Source organism: Ahaetulla prasina, chromosome 1 (genome assembly GCF_028640845.1).
Source record: "Ahaetulla prasina isolate Xishuangbanna chromosome 1, ASM2864084v1, whole genome shotgun sequence".
Lineage (NCBI taxonomy): Eukaryota > Metazoa > Chordata > Lepidosauria > Squamata > Colubridae > Ahaetulla > Ahaetulla prasina.
In genome coordinates, this window is record NC_080539.1 from 30161842 (window position 1) to 30182822 (window position 20981).

A 20981-nucleotide genomic window follows, 5' to 3' on the forward strand; every position below is an offset into this window, starting at 1 on the left:
TTTTGCCGTATCTAAGACTCATCCTCCCAGGCAACATGAATCTACAATCCTTTCTCCAACACTTCTCAGAAAATTATACCGACACCCAGTAACACAGAGATTAATATATTCATACACAGTGAAATATGCCGTGTATTCCAGCCTGCACTCATTTTTACTCAATACACTTAGATGCTATAAACTATCAAGGAAATTCCTCCTCTCTGAAATGCCATTGTGTGCAAACAGAACTGTAAGACTCAACATTTAATCAAAGGAAATGTTGAAGCTGGCACAGGCGGTCCTTGACCTCTGTAATATTTACCTTTGCCTTCCCAGACTGCTCTTTAGCACATTTTCACCATTTGTCTACCTGACAGTACTATTTATGGGATCTATGAATATGGGTATCTCTGGTCCATGCTTAGCAGCCAGTTGCCTCCCAGCCAAAGCTGATGATGGGCAGGGAGGAAAGGAGGACACCTTATTACAAGAAAGAGAACAATACCAGCCAAGGTTTTCCCAGCCAAAGGATTTGTCTCTTCCTTCTATTTTAATGGCATCTGAAACACATGCTTTCTCTAAAACACACACACACTAATATGCCCACCTATGTGCACACACATTTGGTGTTTTCCAGGGTCCATTGCATGTTTTGTCTCTTCCCCCATGAGCCTATTCCATGCAAAAGACCAGCATGGTTCCCTCCAAACAATTACTTGTTATTATCAATTTTTAATTAATTTTTATCAAAACATAAGATACAAAGTAAACTAAAAGGTAATGGAAAACTAGGGGAAGGAAAAAGGGAAAATGTGGGGTGGGAAGGGGCAAGGAAAAAAAAAAGATGTTGACTTCCAACTCTCTTTGGCACAGTAGAAGTTGTTAACATGACAATCTCAATTTTTTATTTTTATGCCTTAGTAGATAATTAGCCACTTCTGTAACAACAAAACTATGTAATCAACAAAAACAAAGTCAAAATTTCAGTTTTTTCCCTATAAAATTCTACAATTTCTACAAATAGAGTCTATGTACCCTCCATCCACCAAGCCACAGAAGGAGAAAGGCCACCAAAGCTGCATTACTGCTGCAGCAGGAAACACAGCAGCAGTTAAATCCCTCTATGCTACAGGAAAGGTCCAAAGAGAATAATCGTTTACTCATCTACTGTTCTGAAAGCGCAACACCTTTTTACAAAACAGGCATAAATGAAGAAGCAGCCGCTATCTGTTCTGGAGGAGTTACTGTATCATTCATTTCCCTTTTCTCAGCCCAATTGCCATCACAGTGAAACCTGCACAGATTTCCACCCTGGAAAAAGCAGCAGAGCTGCGTACTGATCTCCATCCAACAAGAGGTGCTAAAAATAATCAGGCACAGATCAAATCCCGTAAAGAAAGGGAAGGCTGGACAGAAGAGGTCAGGTCCACCCAGAAACTCTTCCCAGAAAACCCTTCTGTGGGCCTTGCTGCCAGCCACCCATTAGCAAGAAAGGAGATGACTGCTGCCCCCTCCTATAGCTGTCCTTCAAGTAGCATTGGAGCTGATAGCAAGCCTCAAAATCTTACCACACTTCTTTCCCTTCTGGACTGCTCTGCTCCTTGCTGTCTGCAGTGCGGTATTCTTCCAGAATCTACCCACAGTTCTGTCATAAGCCCCCTCTTGCCTAGCCATGGTCTTCTTCCCACTCCTGCTCACTCACCAGAACCCACTCACCAGAGCCCGCATAAGAGGAGGGGCTGTTGCCCAGACAGCTCAGCTTAGTGAGCTGGAGTAGGGAAGGGCTCCTTCCCTGCACGACTTGCTCCCACACAGAAGACACCTTGCCAATCACTCCAAAGCAGGCTCTAAGGACATGGAAGGGACATGCAGGAGGAGCATGCCCAGCTGTTCTAGCTGCAGAGGCTGCACAAGGGTAGTTATTTTTAACAGCCACATGGAAAGCAGAAAGTGCTTGACAGGCCCTTGCACCTGCTAGCTCTCCCCCAACTGCTCTCCGGTAGCCAACTAATGCAGAGAGGCTCAAAAGCAAGGCAACTGATCATTCAGGTTCCGCTGGGAGGGCCTGCTAAGAACTTTGCCTATTGAATGCAGAACAAGGGACATTTTTAGTACTTAAGGGAGTTTGTTTTATACACAGAAATGCCTTCTCATAGGTAAACCAGCATACTCAATGGGGTACTGTGGTGAGGCAGTGCGGAAGAATGCAGCTTTGGGATACGTTCAGTGCCTGAGTGACTGTGATTGCAGATTGAAATCATGTACCTGCTCTTTCTATTCAATGAATTAATAATAGCGTTTTCATATTCTACTATTGTTTGCGACTGAATAGCACCACGGAAGTCAGAAACTGAGGAAAATGTTCAAGCAGAGGCATGTTTTCTCCTTCTGTGATGATCATGCTACTATGCACTGATGTTTCAATGGAACCGTTTCTATGCAAGGCTACTTGCTTTTATAATTTAAAGGGGCCAGTTTTATTTCAGCTGGTTAAAAATCCATTTTGCAGATGCAGTCTATTTTATAAATTGAATAAGGCTTCCCACTGGAAAGTATGCATTAAACTGAAGCCATTCTTATTATAGTTCTAATAAGTGAAATATATATATTACAGCTGTTTGGTGAGACTTACAGTGTTATTGTTATTGTGCATCTACAGGTATGGGCATGCTTACACGCACAGCACAATGTCAAAATGAACATCTGCACTTGGGCAGATTTCTTAGTTTAAAACAGCAAGGCAAAATGAATGTTAGGGTAGGCAAACAACCCCCCCCCACTTAGATCCAGCACCCTTACTGGAAACATGAAACACTAGGATTTTGAGGGCACTGTAGGGGGTATTGTAGGAAAGACAATGGTGGCAAAAAATAAAAACACATCTGGTAACAGCTCTTCTGGCTAACAAATGTTATTAAAATGCATTAGATCATCAGATGCATAGAGTTGCTGCTCACAAACATTTATGCCTCTTAAGAAAAACTCTTACGTTGGAAAAAGTGCTACCAGACTCCTTTTTGGTTCTTGAGGTAATGCTTGAAAACAAAACAGACCCAAGACCCTCTTCTTAAGTCACCCAATGGCTGTGCAAAGGAGCAAAAAATTAGTGGCACCAGCAATCCATAGCAAGAAACAAATTAAAAACCTTGTCTGATGCAACTTTGGCATTGAAGCAAACATGATTTCAATCCTGCTGATCTGATAAGTAAGACAGGTTCAAACAGGGGCCAATTCTTATCACTTCCCTTCAGCACTGAAAATTTGGAAGTAACTAACCCTGACCTAAAGATTCCTTTTAGCTATGGTGTCACACTTCGTCTTTTCAAACTCCATTCTCTCTTTAAAGCCATCATACCAAGTGCGTAACGTTTTATGGCAGTGTAGAATATATTGTTAATTATATAAAGGGTGAAGAAATACTCCTTCTTTTGATCCATCATAAATCTATTGCCACTTCATCAAGACTTGAAAAAGAAGCACTCAACCTAAGGGACCTCTCCCAAATTATCTAGTGCAGCCACATATCTTCAACTAGTCTCGATTTTATGGTCTCTTGATGTGCATCCGGTAACAAATAGCTTTTCAAGCCATAAATGGATCCAGAATATGCTAATCCATCTCCACAAGTAGGAAAGAGTACTCTGGCTGTTCTGAGCACCAGGAACACCAAAATAGGCCTTTTTAAACCCATTTCTGATGGGGATACATATACAAATGTTCAGGTTGTGGTTGGCATTTAATTCCCTCAATCTTCTCTATTGGCCATGGTTTAACAAACAGGGTGGGTTTATAAAGATTTGCGGGACATAAATGTTATTGTTCAGCTTTCATCAATATAATTTGTAAGCTCCCCATGAAAGTATTTGGTTAAACATTTTGAAAACTTGGAACTTGTTCCATATGCTATTCTTACTTTTGTTCTTTTTACCATTTGAGCTAGTTTTAAAATATTATTATTTTGGTCTATTGATTTCCCTTTCAAGGAAACAGTCAGGATATGAAAATTTTATCCTAATAGATGGGGAGATATGCAGACCAATAGCGAAGAAATGAAATCACAGTTCAAAAACTTAAAGATATGCCAGAAGTCCAGGGCCACATCTTCTATAGCCACGCATTCTTGTAGCGTTTTGTTTCTTTCACCATCTCTCTCACCTTAAAAATTTTAGAATAACCAAGGGGGTTTAAATCACCTTATTAAATGTTACATATGCTAGTCCACCACATTTTACTGCAGGTCCGTGTCAAAACACACACTATCTAGTATATATGCCAAATCCAAGTCACGTGTGCTGCACAGGTTGTTAAGCTTTCAAAAGTCACAAATGGGGTAGATTTATCCAGGCCTAGCTCAACGGTACCACCCAGACTGGCAAAGAACCATTTCCACACAGGCCATTTGGGGAGAAGAGCTTTTTGTTTTATTTTTCAAATTTAGAAGCCGCCCATCTCCCTCACAGTGGGATGATTCCACAGGTTGCAGAAGTACATTGGTCTGTAAAGGATGTTTATGTACTCCTTAATTAGGCCCAACAGGATTTGAGCATGCTGCATCCCATGGGAACCTGAGCTGAATGTTATTTTAAAAAGGAGGGGAAAATACACGAGAGTAGCAGCAGCAGCAGCATGAAGCCAGATCCTTGAGCAAAGAGGTATGAGGTACCAAAACCAATGCCATGTTAGGCACCCATGGGTTTTCTCAAATAGCTTTTTAACTTACCTTGTAAAACAACAGCAAAGGCAGTGAGAGATCATTTTTTTTAAGGCTGCAAATAGAAGCTGCAGTTGTACTTGGCAGCTTGCTTCACCAAATTGCCTCTGCACCACACGAGGGCACAAAAATGAGTTGACTCTCCTCAATAAAGTAACACCAAAGAAAGAGAAGGGGGTGAGGAGGAAAATCAGTCTGCTGAAGCCCACAACTCCTGGCAAGAGTCTGAACCATAAAGAAAAAGCCATCTAATTCCCTTCTTGTTCAGGGTTTCAAAATGAGGGAAAGGGTTTTTTTTTCTCTCCATCCTCCAGAAACTGTTACTTATCACACACTATATAAAAAAGAACTTCTATCCTTGAAGATGACAGGATGCAGAAAATGTGAACCAGAGAGCGCTATACAAGCTGCAGCAAAACTTTACAGGAGAGCAGGTAAATAAAAAGTTCTTACAAATGAAGGTGAATATATGTGTCCCAGGATAATGTTGCAGGATGGGCCAGAATAGTTAGAGAGAAGTTTCCTGAAGATGGGCTCCAGCATGAGTCCCAAAGCTCGGAAGACTAAACCTCTGGTCTCGGTGACTGACCCAGGTGGGATCCTGCTAAAAAGGTTTCCTTTCCCTTCTCCATCCAATTCCAGCTCCCACCAATTGCTGTCCCAGTTGGAGGGTACAGCTACATCGTGACACATGGTCCTTTTTATATGTAAAAGAAGTGAGTGGGCATCTCCATATTTCTGCAATTAGAGTGATCAATTAGATATAAGATGCTCTTGAAAAGGACTTCATTTTGAGAACCCAGAATCAACTGCCAATTGTTTTCAAATTCAGAAGTGAATTTAATTTGAGATGTAAAGCTCTGTAGGATAAGTACATCTCTCAGAGGGAGCCAGGAACCATGGCTCCTTCAGCTCCACTCAGAAGCAAAACAGCATGAGGAAAAAGACCATGGGGAGCAAGGGCCCTGTGGACCATTGCAAGAAACAGACGTGACCGCTTTATGGAAGGCAAGATATAGACTTCATATGGTAAAGTAACAAATTTGTGGAACTTCTTCTCATAGTGCTAAGCATAGACAAGTGCTAGACAAAAGTAAAGGAATAGGAGCAGAACCAAATGACTTCACATAATTCATCCATAAGATGTAGTCCATGTACAGTTTTTATCTGTACAGTTAGCCATTGAAAAGTCCATCCCAGTTCATCCTCTTTTCATCCCAGCATAAGCTGAGGATCCCATAATCATCCGGAGGAAGAGCAGCGATAACTCTAGAGGATTGAGAACAAGCATAGATTGACTTGTCCTGCAAGAGAATGACTCACAACTCAACAAAAGAAAGCCCACTCAAATGTCTGGCTTGCCAGCGAAGAGTAGAAAAACTGTCTGCTGAATGACAAAAGGCAGCCATTCATCCTGACGCAGAGAACAGGTAAAACAAAGCGGAAGTGACTCTTCTACAGCATATCATGTGCTGTAAAAGCCGCTGCCTGTATTTTAAAAGATGACCCATTATTGCAGCTCAGTCTTTCTTTCCCTTCCTGCTTTCATGAGTCAGAGATGAATATCTCACACTGAGAAGCAGAATATACAGAGCTCCCATACGACAGTGCTGAAGAGCCAGCCGCAGCAATTCAGAGGAAGCACTGGAGTCACATACCCTCTTCTGCAGGCAGTGCACTCAGCTAATAAGGATTAAGAAAATTCTGTCAGTGGAGTCCCAGCTCAATCCTCCCATAGGCAGTCTTGTTGAGCTAAGGAGCATCATTACCTCCAACTTGCTGAGTATGAGACCTGCCCAAGGCAAGACCAATATGAAAGGGAGGTAGTGTCACCCAAGTCTCTGGGATGAGAGAGACATGACCATCTCATTATCGCTCCTGATATATACTGTATGTGTAATAAATTTACAGCTACAACCAATTAAAAATGTTGACTCCATCCTGCAAAACAAATTTTATTAACTGCAATCATCTGTGATCCATGACTCAGACAAACATCCCAAAAGCTGTATGCCCCCTTCTGGTACAAAAAAGCATACCTTTGCAATGTGGTTCCCTCTCACCAAGTAAGACAGCGCCCCTCCAGATTAGTAGAGTACCCCCACCCTCTCCAGGAATAAAAAGGTAGGCACAGTGTTCTGGAGATGTGGCAACACATCGGGTGGGTGGCAGAAAAAAGAGCCCGGCAGAGACAAAGGGTAGCAAGTTGGGCATATTAAATAATAAAATGTGCATAATAAAATGTGCATTGTGATAACACACAAGATCAATCCTGTTACATGTGCATACTCAATATTGCAACACGAGTACAAAAGGAATGGGTTTTGTGTTGTCGTGTTGCAACACACATTTCATTGTTTGCCTCTATGTGGATGTCCAAGGCAGCAAGTCAAGTTACTCCAGGATTTGGTATCCAGCATGATACACACCATATTTTCAGGAAGTCTGGGAATGGTGAAGACATATACATGCACATATTTTTTCATACCCAAATTGCCCCTAGAAGCATCTGCTCCCAAGTACTGAAAAATAATAATGGCAATTGTAACTATAAAATTTCTGAGGAAAACTTGTGGCACAGGGCTTTTGTTTATCATGAATAAATAAATAAATAAATAAATAAATAAATAAATAAATAAATAAATAAATAAATAAATAACATACATACATACATACATACATACATACATACATACATACAAACATGAAAGTCTTTCTAAACCTTGTAGGAAGATGCTTGAGGATGTATAGACCTCTCTTTGTCCCCTTTCATTTATTTTCATTGTATAACTGGTTTCATGTAGGAAAAAGGAATTTTCCTACTGCTGCTTCCAAAAAGGAACATCCGGCACTACAAATAACAATGTGGGTCATGGCATTTCTGAAGCAAACAACCTTTCCAACGGTATAGTCAAGGATTCCAACATACACACTGAGCAAACTTTATATAAACTCATTTGATTAATGACATTTACACATCTATTTACCGCTGTTCCTGCATTGTTCATGCAAAATTGCATGCATGCATGTATTAGAGTATCCAGCCACACCGAAAACCTGAGGTTTGAATCAATTAATTCCAAAATCAAATCAGGTACTTCATCAAACATAGGTTTAAAGTACGGACAGCATTGTTCTGTGCCCACTTGCACAGTGTAATGTTCTTGTCTCCATTTTAAATAATGTGCTAGATAAACATTTATTTGTTTGTTATTCTCTCATAAGAAAGTACTATTACGATCAAGAAATTATATTAGAACTGCACAATAAACAATTTAAATGGAAATTAAATGACTAAGAAACTAGATAGTAAGTTATACCCAGATGTTAAATTATCTTGTTAAGATCTTGCCCTAAAATTGGTGCAAATCAAGTTTCAGTTGGAGTACTGTATGTTCATTTCCCTTCAAGCAAGGGGACCATAAAATTAATCTTAATCATCAGACTGAATTTGTTGCAAGCAAATGTTTACATCAGACTTTTAGATTTTGTTAGAGATGATGTCAAACTACTCTGTCCTCAGCACATTTTTTATGGGGGGGGGGAACTATCTGAAAGAATGAATGGCCTCTCAATGACATCATTCATTGTGGAGTTTTAAAGGCCTCACTAGGACTGGCATCCTAGCTACAAATATCCTTTGATCCCTGAGTCAATTTCCTTGCTCTCTCCTACTCCAACTTCAGTCTCAATAGAAGAGAACATTTGTAGTGCACAGTTGAGTTATGGACTTCTTGGTGCTTTCTGAACTTGGTTGTTTGTTTGCAAACATGTCATTACCCAACTAGGGAACATCATCTCTTTTGCAACTTCAGCCCAGAGTGTCTCCAAAGTCCTTTCTCAAGGCCTATTGCCCTGGATGGGAAGAAGTCATAGCCAGAACAGGGCAAACAACTTCTTTGTCACAAGTGGAAAGGTCAGGAGATCTGTGCACTGGTCATAGCCTGTCTGCCCACTGCCTACTTGGGGCTGAGAAACACTGTAAAGATTTGTGAAAATAGTCTCCACACACACATGCACTTTTCAGATGAGATCTATTTTCAGTGAACTTCAGAGTAAAAATAACCAAGCAGGCGATGCCTGTAAGGGCTAGAGGCACAGATTGTTCACGACACTGGAGAATTCTGCATGTTCTCCCATGAAAAAACCGACATCCCTGGGGGCTTCAATCATTGCAAGCCACTGGAGGAAGAGAGAATAGTAGCAAGGCAGAACTGAAACGTAGCAGTTTGCCAAGTTTCTAAATGCAAACATTCCTTTTGTATATCTCTCCCCACCCCTTCCTCCCTTTCTCATGACAATCAAATTTGGTTCCCTCTGAAACGCGAAGAAATTTAGAGATTATCTAACCAAGAGGCAGTCTCACTCCAGAATCTAATCTTGCTTTCCTTGAAGGGGTGAAGATAAAAAGCCCCTCTCCCAACTCTTCACCAGAGTGTATTCTAGACAAGCCACATCATTTATCCCTGCAAATGTTTTTAGACATTTAATTGGAAGGAAAAAAGACTCCTGCAAGGATGTTTCCAGCTGACCCAGCATGTGAGGGGTTATTGAGTACATTCCCCCTCGCTAAAATCCCCAACTCACAAAAGGTCATCCCTTCTCCCCTTATTGTCCGGACCTTTCAAAAGCACTGGGCCTGAAGAATTGGCTTTGAGGTTTCTAGGGATAAACTACCCTCACTCCAAACTAGAAAGGAAGGAAGCTCAAGATAGGTAGGCAGAGATGACAGACCTTTCCCAGTCACATCAGGCATGGCAAAACAGACAGCAGGCAGCAAATTTGGGGGGTTTCCAACAGGAACAGGAATAGGTCTATGTACAGGCAGTTTGGTATTAAGAAAGTCACAAATAGCATACATAAAAGCAAGAAACATTATTTCACTCTGTGCATGGAGCAAACATGTGCTTTAGAAGTTGGCCAACATAATCTAGCCAAAGCAAAATCCAGATAGTTTTTTAGACTGATCCATCCACAACCGCCTTTCATTCTGGAACAGCTCTACCAAAACAACATGCTCTGGATCCATGCACTAACTAAATAGCCATGCTCTAGCTCTAAGGCACAGATGAGGCATGTGTGCTATAATCTGTGTACAGACCAATCTATACTGCCTGATTCATGCATGGATACATACGTAACACCCATTATGCTATTTTATTTCAGAGTAAGCATTATATAGACTGCAGAAAGAGAATAAAGTAAACCCAAAGAAATAAAAGCATGAGTTAAGAAAAAAGGAAATGTAGCTAAACTTAGTTGACACCAGTATCTTTCACTGTATCTTTTCATACATCTTACTCCTTGAAAGCCATTCTTGTTTCCAACACATCTTTACATCACTTCCTATACTCTTTGTTGTTCTTTAAATTTGGAACTTCTTTCTTTCTCAGAATCTCACCAACTTCATCTAACTATAGTTTTTTTCAATCTTCCACTTTATTTTCACTCTTTCCTCCTATGTTTTACAACATGATCATTCATTCATTCTCTTTAATGCTCAAACCCTCAATGTATGTTTTTTGTATTCAATCCACATATATTCAGCATCCACATATTCACGACTTTACCTCTTCTTTTTTCACCATACAACATTATTTATGTTGTGTTTATGTTTTTCCTGACATTGTTTTAACTTCCAAATAACCAAGTAGGAATTCTAATATATAGTCATTTCCATTTCTTTTGCCAAATTTCATTCCTACCCACATATTACCTTATTTTCCCAAATTTACACATGTGAATAATACACATAAATCCATCTACTTTTTCCTCATCCATCTGTAACTTGCAACCATTCACTCCTTTTTCTTGTCAAACACACTACCTTGATCTTTGATATATTAATTTTAGATCCATTATTCTCATTGCATTCTACAATCTATTCAATATTCTCTATGAATCCGGTTTACTGGTTGTCAGTCAACAGAGTGACACTATTTGCATAGAAATGTACATCCTTTCACATTAAAAAACAACACATCCCTAAAGTAACCACAAATATTCCTTACACAATTATCCATAAATGGATAATTCAATTGGAAGTGCTTTTTAAACCTTCTTTGCTCATTCATTTCCAAAGCAATTTTTAAACTTTTCATCAAATGATTGTTTTGCTTCTTTTAATGTTGACTCTTACTTGCTCTTAGTAATTCTTTCTCTCATCCTCATTTTCGCAATAGTCTCTTACATTCATTTTTTTCCTCATCCAGTCTCTTTTGCTTCATCTTTGCACCCAGCATGCTTGCTCATTTTCCATTAGTGTAACTGTATACATTTATTTTCATTCTGTTACAGGCAGCTTCCCCATCTAGTTTCCATTCATTTTACTTGAAAAACTAATCTATCTTCTATTACTTTTTATATAAGACTCATGTTTTTTTCCTCAAGTCCTACTTTCACTTTTTTTCTTTTCCTCCATGCCAACTTCCCCCAGTATCTGCTGCTGAACACTATCAAAATGTCCTCTGTTCAAAACTCCTCATCATTCTTGTATCCTTCAGTAATTCTCTCAGTTATTCATCATACACAATCTAACACATCATGCTTTTAGATTTATGTTCATTCTTTTGTCATGTGTGTACATGAATAGATTTATGCTTACACCATAAGCATATATTCACCAGCCACCATTCTCAGGTTGATGAATAGTCAAATCATTTTTCTGTACTGTCTCGTCTTATTCCCACCACCCATTCATATCACCTAACAGAATAATATTTTCTCCTGAACTGCGTTCATTCAAAAACTCATCTCTAACTCTTCCATTATCACCATTCACTGGAGTGTAACAGGTATAACAAAACTATGAATTCCTGCTTCAAAATAAACAACTTAATCACACCAATTCACATTTTATTATTTATGTTAGCCCAGTCATACTTCAACCCACTTTCACTTGTCTGCATGAATCATCCACTCCAGTCCACAAGATGATTACCTTCATTCAGATTTTATTATTTATTTATGTATTATATTCTTCCCATTCTCTTAGCTTCACTGACATGTAATTTGTTTTTCTTTTGTTTCATTCATTTTTTCAAAGGGTTTAACATTTACAGTTCTTACATTCCAAGTTGCAATTTTCCATATGGCATGATCATCATTTGAGGGACCCTGTTGACCAAAGCCATGATATGTATTAGGCCAGTTAGCTTTGGTCAATTGAGGTCTTCACATAATGCTGTTTAACTAGGTTACACTGGCCTTAGTCTTACCTGTGCCACATACAACATCCTCTGTTAATGAGTGCCAGTTAGTTTTGATACATTTTGACCAGTGCGAGTAACCAGAGCCCAGTATTACTCCAAATACGCTCATGGTATTTCTATGCAAAATGAGATATCTAATCTAAAGACTATCTTGCAAGTCAACATTATCCTGCCAACTTGGGGGAATTGCAGTGTAGTGCCATATCTGCAGAACAATTTATATAATATCTAAATACAATGGCAAAAATGAACACGTGAGCATTAAATGTGTTCAACTGATGGGAATGCTAGAAAATGAGCATGCCACAGTAGCTTTGCCCTGAGCCCTCCAGCTGCTCCTGGTGGGACAGATTCCCCAAGCTCTTCACTATGGGGAGATAATCTGGAGTTTGCCAGATCATAAAGAGCAAAAGAAACATAATGCGGGTGAGGGGGGAGCAATAGGGTCTCCCCTCTGGAGCTAATCACAACTGAGCAAAAACGGAGAGGTTTGTAGTACAAGAGATCAAGCAAAGGGAATCTCAAAAGAAGCAACAGTTCAGGGTCTCCTCCCCACAGCTGGGCTTCAGCCATATTTTTCCCAAAGAGTGACAAACTCTAAACGACTCTCCCACTTGATGATGATGATGAAGAAGAAGAAGAAGCACATCCCCCTGCACCAAGTCCTATATACATACATATTCCCTTCCTTTGCCCTTCTTTTACTCTTCTCTACACCTGGCCCTTGGTTCAACGGGTCAGCTAATGCAGGGCAGACAAGGGAACTGAAGCCCCCCCCCCCTCACTCAGCCCTGGAAGGGAGGAGGAGACATCCGCGGAGGGAGGAGGAGCCAGGGAGCCTGGCACAGTGCCAGTCTGAAGCTGCGAAGCACGCAAGGAAAGGAGGGGGACTGGCAGTGGCAGACATGGAAAACCGGCGGGAGGGGCCGCTGCGCTGGGAGTGGGGGGGGGGAGGAAGCACACCCAGGAGGAGGCCCTTGCCCACTTCACGTATCTGTTCTGCTAGGGAAAAAATTGAACCCGGCAGAGAACCCCCCCACACACACACCCGGCTTGCCCTTCACCGGCAACACTGCAAAGCTTTCAAGGACACAGCTGCGCTCTCCCCCCCCTGCACAGAACAGTGACAGCCAGCGCCTCCCCCCCCCCCGCCTCCGAACCTGCACCAAGCAACGGAGCCTCCCGCAACTGGACAGGCTGTTCAAGGGGGGGGGGGCTCGGGAGGTGAATGCAAAGTGCCTGGAAAACAAGCGCCTGCTCTCTGTGAATCATTTCCCCCCCCTCCATTTTACAATCGGAAGGGGGGGCAGAGACTTAAGCCAGCGAAGGGTAGCAGAAGAGGCTGGATCGTCGCACGAGCCTCCGCCCCCCCTCCCCCCCCCCCACGGGTGCCCGGTCCCAGCTCTACAGGTGTGCGCGCGGAAAGGCGAGCAGCAGGGCGATGCCCCCAACGCCCAGCCGTGCCCCGCAGAGCCTCCGAAGAATCCTTCCCCCCACCCCACCCCGTGAGCCCCACAGAATCTCTCCTTGCCTGTTCCGCTTCCCAAAATATATATATATATATATTTTTATCCCGATCGCTCAACGCCTCCCTTCGCGCAGGGATTAACGGGGGGGATGACACGGGGCCCCCTTCGGTCATGCCAGGCTGCCATTTTTGCCGCTTCGCCCTCTCCTCCGTTCGCGAGAGAGCGCAAAAGCATTCCGCTTTGCAGGAGAATTTCCTACAGGGGAGGGAGGTGTGGAGGGGGGGAGAATGGAAAACCCCGACAGCTTCCCCCACCCCGATCTTCGCGCGTGTCTCTTTTGTGCTTGCAAAAAAAAACAAAAAAAACCCCGATGCATCTTTGCAAAATAAATAAATAATTGAACGCTATAGAGCAGGCTCGGGCGAGACACGTCTGCAAGAAAATGAAAAATAATAATAGAAGCTCTCCCCCCCCCCATGCGCACGTATATTTACCGACAGACAGACACACAAACACACGCAGGCATGCATACATATATACACACACACACAAGCAAACATTGCAAAGCCTGCCTGCACAAACGCGCTTGGGGGCAGCGCAGTCGCACTTTCCCCCCCCCCACGCCAAGCTGCTTTCCTCTCCCCCTTCTTAAGGTACGTGAAGTTCAAGTTCGCCGAAATCCAGGGGTGGGGTGGGGGTAGGGGAGCATTTAAGGCTGGGCCAATCCTTACGGGGGAGGGGTCACCCCCTGTCATCTCTCTCTCTCTCTCTCTCTGCTTTTCCTCATCTGGTGCCAAGAGTGAGTCCCTCAAACTTGAAGGGGGGGTGGGGGATGGAGAGGAACTGAAGCCGTGCCAGCAGCCCCCCCAGTTCAGAAAGGCGAAATTTCTGAGCATGAAAGGAAATGCAACAAGCGCCCGGTAGGGGAGGATTGCTGCTGCAATTTTGGCATGCCTGTAAAAAAACACAAGCGGGGAATGGGGGGGGAGGGAGAGAGAAACATCCGCCAGCCTCTCTCTGCACCAGCCTCTTCATGTCAAAGCAAATTACCCTCCCCGGGGCGGAAATACGGGAGGGCATGATGACCCTCCGTGCAAAGTGTCATCGGGACCCCCGGCCTGCTCGGGGTTTTACCTTGAACCCCGGTGTTCCTCCTGCAGCTGCTGCTTCCTTCCCGGGAGGGGGGGGGATCCTCCTCCTCCTCCTCCTCCTCTTTCCGCGCTCCTTGCCTTGCCCAGCCTGTGGAGGAGGCCTCGCCCGCCGTCTCCACTGCAGCAAGAATCGGATCCGACCGGCTCGGATCGGACGCACTCGGCCCGCAGGGCCACTGGAGGACGAGAGAGGGAGCTCGGGAGTACCCGCTGCGAGACAGGCAGACGGGCCAGCCGAGCTGGCCGGCCAGGTCCTAGCGCTAGCAAGGCTCTCTCTGGTGTTACCTTGCCTGCTGCCAAAGAACGCGCCGAGGCCCTGAGCAAAAAGCTCTGGTTCCTTCGAGGCAGCCTCTTTCGTCTCTCCGAGAGCCGCCACCGGTTGCTGCCTAGATCTCAAGGGCTGCCGGCCTGTGTTTAGATAAACGGGTTCTTACTGACTGATGGGCAAGGGAAGGACTGTCATCCCAGCACAGGTGCCAAAAGAATTGCTCATAAATAAAACCTTTGGAGGGGGGGGAGAGGAAGAGCCTTCCTTTCATCCAGATCTATTGCTACCCGGTTAGTAGTCTGTTGTAAAGCTGCCAAAAGCACACTTTGAAATTCGGGGAAATAATCACCTTTTGGTTACTAATTGATTACCATTTGTTTCCGAGAAACACCCCAATGGACACCGGTCCTTGTTCATTGGAAAAGCCAACTGAGATCTCCCTCTTCCTTTTGCTTGCTTTGCATGCATCAAATATGACAATTTTTGCTGCCAGAGACGTGACACGGAGTTCCACAGTTTGTGTGGCATAATGCTTAAATAACAGATTTAACAGATTAATAGAATTGGAAAGGACCTTGTAGGTCATCTAAGTCCAACCCTTCACCCAAGCAGGAGACCCTTCATCAGGGCTGTCAAACTCCTGGCCTGTGGGCCACATATGTCATGTGCTGGCCATGCCCATGCACAGTTTAGCAAAGGTGGGGGGAGTCCCAATATGTCACATGATGCCGCTGTGATGATGTAAGTTTGACACCCCTGCCCTACATAATTTCTGACAGATGGCAGTCCAGTCTTTTCTTGAAAGCTTCCAGTGCTGAAGCTCCCACAACTTCCGAAGGCAACTTCTGTCCCATTGGTTGATTGTTCTCACTGTCAGAAAATTTCTCCTTATTTCTAGGTTGAATTTCTCCTTGAGCAGTTTCCATCCATTATTTCTTGTCTGGTCTTTGGGGGCTTTGGAAAACAGCTTGACCCCCTCCTCTCTGTTGCAGCCCTTCAGATATTGGAACACTGCTAACATGTCTCCCCCTGGTCCTTCTCTTCACTAGACTAATCCAGTTCCTGTAACTGTTCTTCATATGTTTTAGTCTCCAGTCCCTAATCAACTTTGTTGCTCTTCTCCTGAATGTACCAGTAGTGTGGACTCAATTAAAGGTGATCTCAGTTGGGGCCAGTGGAACTGTGAGCAATGTGATGTCCTGGAAGGCAGGCACAGCTATGGAAAAATTATGCTTCCTGAGTCCCATTAGATCAGTGGTCCCCAACTTTTCTGGCTTGGCAGCCTGGGGGGTGGAGGGGGAAATGGGATAGTTCCCTGTGAGTGACAGGCGGGTGTGCACAAGTGGCGGGTGCCTGCCACTTGCATGAAGGGATCATTTTGCACGAGCGCAAGAAGCAGCTGCTCACGTAAGGGGAGCTTTGCATGCGCTCGCTCACCCCTTGCATGGCCCGGTTCCAAACAGGCCGCAGCCCAGTAGTTGGCCATGGCCCAGGAGTTGGGGACCTCTGCATTAGATGTCCTTTCCTAAAGGATGGGACACTCCTGGCTAATATAAACAGAAACCATAGAAAAGATGGTTCCTCAAATACCCTGTCCTCTTTCTCTCCTACCTCAAAATGCAGGTTTTTCTGTCAACATTTTGCCAAACTACTGCAGCACAGCATGTGAGATTGGTTTTGAAACTGCAGTTGGTCCAAACTGCAGCAGCCCAGCTGGTAACTGGCATAAATAAATTGAGCAGTATATCAAGCATAGCAGTATGAATCGGTCTCGTTGCTGTTTAACAGCAATTTCCTGGTTCAGTTCCAAGTGCTGATATTAGCTATCTATGTGGTCACTAAGAGTCAGTGCTGACCCAATGGTAAATATTCAATCAATCAATTTGCTGAGTTCACTTCTATCTTTCTTCTAAGAGTTTGGGTGGTAAGTATAGCACTTCCATTTCCCCCTACAACTATATTTGAATGTGAGAAACTGAGACGATAACAGGCCCAAAATTACTCAGTGAGTTTTTGAAGCTGAAGTAAGACTTAAATGTGCAATCACCTAATCAGCCTATGATTTTAACCAACTAAGGCAGGGGTCTCCAACCTTGGCAACTACTTCAGAAGTAGTTTTCTAAGAAAGTAAAAGTAGTCTTCATTTAGTGACAATTAGTACCAGCAGCTTGGTTGCTAAGCAAAGTGGTTGCTAGTGAAACCACTTAATGTTTATGATCTTATTTCAGATTTCCTTTGGTTTATGATCCGGCAAAGGTCATAAATGCAAGGATTGGTACTAGAGTTACATTGTCATCATTGTCATAATTGTGAACAGTCGCTATATGAGGCAGTTGCTAAACAGGAATTACAGAGGTGGTATTCAGCAGGTTCTGACCAGTTCTGGAGAACCAGTAGCGGAAATTTTGGGTAGTTCGGAGAACTGGTAAATACCACCTCTGACTGGCCCCACCCCCATTTTTTCTCTGCCTCCCAAGTCCCAGCTGATCGGGAAGAAATGGGGATTTTGCAGTAACCTTCCCCTGGAGTGGGGTGGGAATGGAGATTTTACAGTATCCTTCCCCTGCCATGCCCACCAAGTCACGCCCACAGAACCAGTCGTAAAAAAATTTGAATCTCACCACTGAGGAATTGTCGCCAAAGCATCCCCACCAAACAATGGGGATGGGGATAAAGTGAGGGTTACAGTGCAGTGGGTGCCTCTGTGTTGTTCTATGTGACATTCAGCTTCTCTGATCTTGTGAAGTCCCCAGAAGGATTCAGTTTAGGTTTATTCCCAAACCCCTATTCAAGTTGGCAGCAGGAATTACTTTTCAGGATAGGAAGGAACGGTTTCCACCTCCTTCATTTTTGGCATAGACGTAGAGAGAATGGCCTTCAGGGACAGAGGAAGAACCGCTGCCAAGATCCAGGGCAAGAATTAACATTAAATTTGACATTAAACAGTAAAACTCTCAGACAAACCCCTCCCTAGTGCACATGAAGAGAAAAGGAGGAAGCACATTCAGACTTGCAAGATTTTATTACTGTAACTTTACAATAAAAGTAGCATTGGCCTACATAACTTTGGTTTCTTAGTCTGGTCTACCTTGATGGGCTGAGAGAAGAGCTCTCAGAGCCCCTTCCAAAATTTCAGCTGAATTTGTATCTTTTCTAATGTGAACACATCCCCATCAGGTTCATAAGAAGGGCTCCTCATTGTTAATATTGACATTGATGGGGGGGGTGTTCTTTGCATTGCCTACCTCCTTTCTGGGCTGCAGCCCTCAGCATGCTGTCTAAAGACCTCATAGCCTCAAAAAGGGTTATGAGAAGCACTGGGCAAGCTAATCGGGCTTGTGAGTGGTTTCCTTTGGCTGAATTAGGAAGACGGTGTTTTTTCCCCCCCAGAACATACTCCCTGGGGGATCCTTAAAAGGCAGACCATGACAATTCTTCTTTCAGCAATTGTTGTTTTGTTGTTAGTCGCCGGAAGTCGTGTCCAACCCATCACGACCCCATGGACAAGGTTCCTCCAGGCCTTCCTGTCTTCTATCATCCTCTGGAGTCCATTTAAGCTCACACCTACTGCTTCAGTGACTCCATCCAGCCACCTCATTCTCTGTTGTCTCGTTCTTCTTTTGCCCTCAATCATTCCCAGCTTTACGCTCATCTCCAGTGAGTCCTTCCTTCTCATTAGGTGGCCAAAGTATTTCAGTTTCATCTTCAGGATCTGGCCTTCTAAAGAGCAGTTGGGGTTGATCTCCTCTAGGACTGACTGGTTTGATCGCCTTGCAGTCCAAGGGACTCGCAGGAGTCTTCTCCAGCACCAGAGTTCATTCCAGCAACAGTGTTTGTCAAATAGGCCATGCTGGGAAAAATAGGGCTGGAGGGTTTTCCAGAAGGGCTGTTGAATATGACCGGGGGGGGGGGGGGTGTAGATCATGAAGCCCAGCCCTCAATGTCTCTGGCCATTTCCTCAGTAATGATTTATAATACCCTCTATCTATTGCCTTGCCAACACTACAATAATGAAGAGAGGCATAATTTTTGTCACAAGGGTTGGGTGACATTATTGGTCACTTTTAAGAAGCCTCTGAGGAAATGGCCTCTCTTGGATTTTCAAAATTTGGCAGTTGAAAGGTGTAGTGCACACGTAAACACACACACACACACACACACTTACATCATAGGAAAACATTGCCGCTGGAATTGGAGTGTTTTTTTTTTATTTCATTTTGTCACAACAATATACATAAACATCGACATAAAAAAAAACAACACATCATAAAAGAAATATATATATAAGTAAAGGTATGCAACAGCTATGTTAATTTGATATAATGAAGGGAACAATAGGACAGGAACGGTAGGCACTTTTGTGCTCTTATGCACGCCCCTTATAGTCCTCTTAGGAATGGGGTGAGGTCAATAGTAGACAGTTTTTGTTAGCCCCAGCCAGCAAAAGAAAGAGTTTGCCTGAATAGCCTCTGAAAAACCATGATGCTGTCTCATATCAGTGAAGACAATGATTGATTTGAGTCAAGCATCGTAACTGAAAACAAGCAGTGGTGAGCTCCAGGCCAGAGACCTTCCTTCCATCCCACATTATGGAAGTGATGAGGGATCCAAACTTGGAGTTGGCAGAGAGAGTCAGAAAGAAAGTCAGAAACACAGCAGAAAGAAAGAAAGAAAATATATTAATAGAATTAAATAAGCCAAGAAGAGAATTTTTACAGTATTTAATATGCTATATATATCAGTAGTAAGTTAAGAATAGACAAATAATGAATATGGCTGTAAATTGTAAATGTTATTGCACAAGACATTTGTAACCAGATGACACACTGTTTAATGGAAGATGGATTGTTTGTATTAAAATAAAATAATTAAAATTAAAATTAAAAAAAAGAAACACAGCAGAAAGGAGAAGAGTCCCCAGTTCTTTCTCCTGATCCTCATTGCCCTGACAGCAACAGTAGAAATGACCACCCTTGCCTTTCTATTTGTTGTTAGTTGCAAAGTTGTATCCGACCCATTACGACCCCATGGGCAACGTTCCTCCAGGCCTTCCTGTCCTCTAGCATCCTCTGGAGTCCATTTAAGCTCAGGCCTACTGCTTCAGTGACTCCATCCAGCCACCTCATTCTCTGTGCCTTTCTATAGGAGCAGATAATTTGTTGGCCTTGTATTTTAATAAGGCAATAGAGCCACAGTGGGAGCAAAAGTTTTAATTCACCTCCCATCTCCAGGACTGGAGGAAAGCACATTGCTGAGGTCATGGGGAAGATTGTAAAAGAAGGGCTTTCCCTTGCTCAGTCCAGAAATCCATATGAAAATAACTCCTGACAGATAGCTGCCAGCTTCTCCTTGAACACATCCAATTAGGAGTGGAGCCCACCCACCCTCTGCCTAATTTGTTTGCTTATATGATTTCCAGGGCTTTCTAACTTCTGCTATTCTGGGTGATTAACAATAATTAAAACCACAGTGATCAAATTCCCCAAATCAGATAACAATAACTACAAAATTCATGTTAATTCAATGCCGCTAAAATCATGGAAAAAAATTATATCCTTCAACTATACAACAATACTGCTGGTTTCACCTTAAACCCAGCATCATGCTTAAGGAAATAACCATAGAGCAGGTTAACCATAACCATAGAGCAGGGGTCTCCAACCTTGGCAACTTTAAGCCTGACGGACTTCAACTCCCAGAATTCCAATTGAAGTCCGTCAGGCTTAAAGTTGCCAAGGTTGGAGACCCCTGTTCTAGAGCTTTTTGGACTCCAAGATCTGGGAAGGGAGAGGGTATCTGAATCCTGACATCAGACTTCTCTTACTTTTGGGAAGTTGGTTGATCCAGTTAGGATAGCATGTAGTATGAGCTCAGCCAGTGAGATGAGAAAGAAAAAAAACGACATATCTAAATTAAGGTTGGCTTCTCAGAGTTGGTTTTCTCCAACACATCTCTCAGATGATTTATTCCTTCCTGCTCTGTTGCTAGTGACAAAATTTCTTCTGCCTACATAATTCTTCAGATGACTCTCCACCAAAGTTTGCAAATATCTGTTTGTGGGCTGCTTGTTCCTTGCTGCTCTGCTTTGAGATCCCAACATGCTCAATTCAATGACTAATAATGACCCCACTTAGATAACACTTATCATTTGCTAACTAAATAACCCAATTATTTGCTGACACACACCTC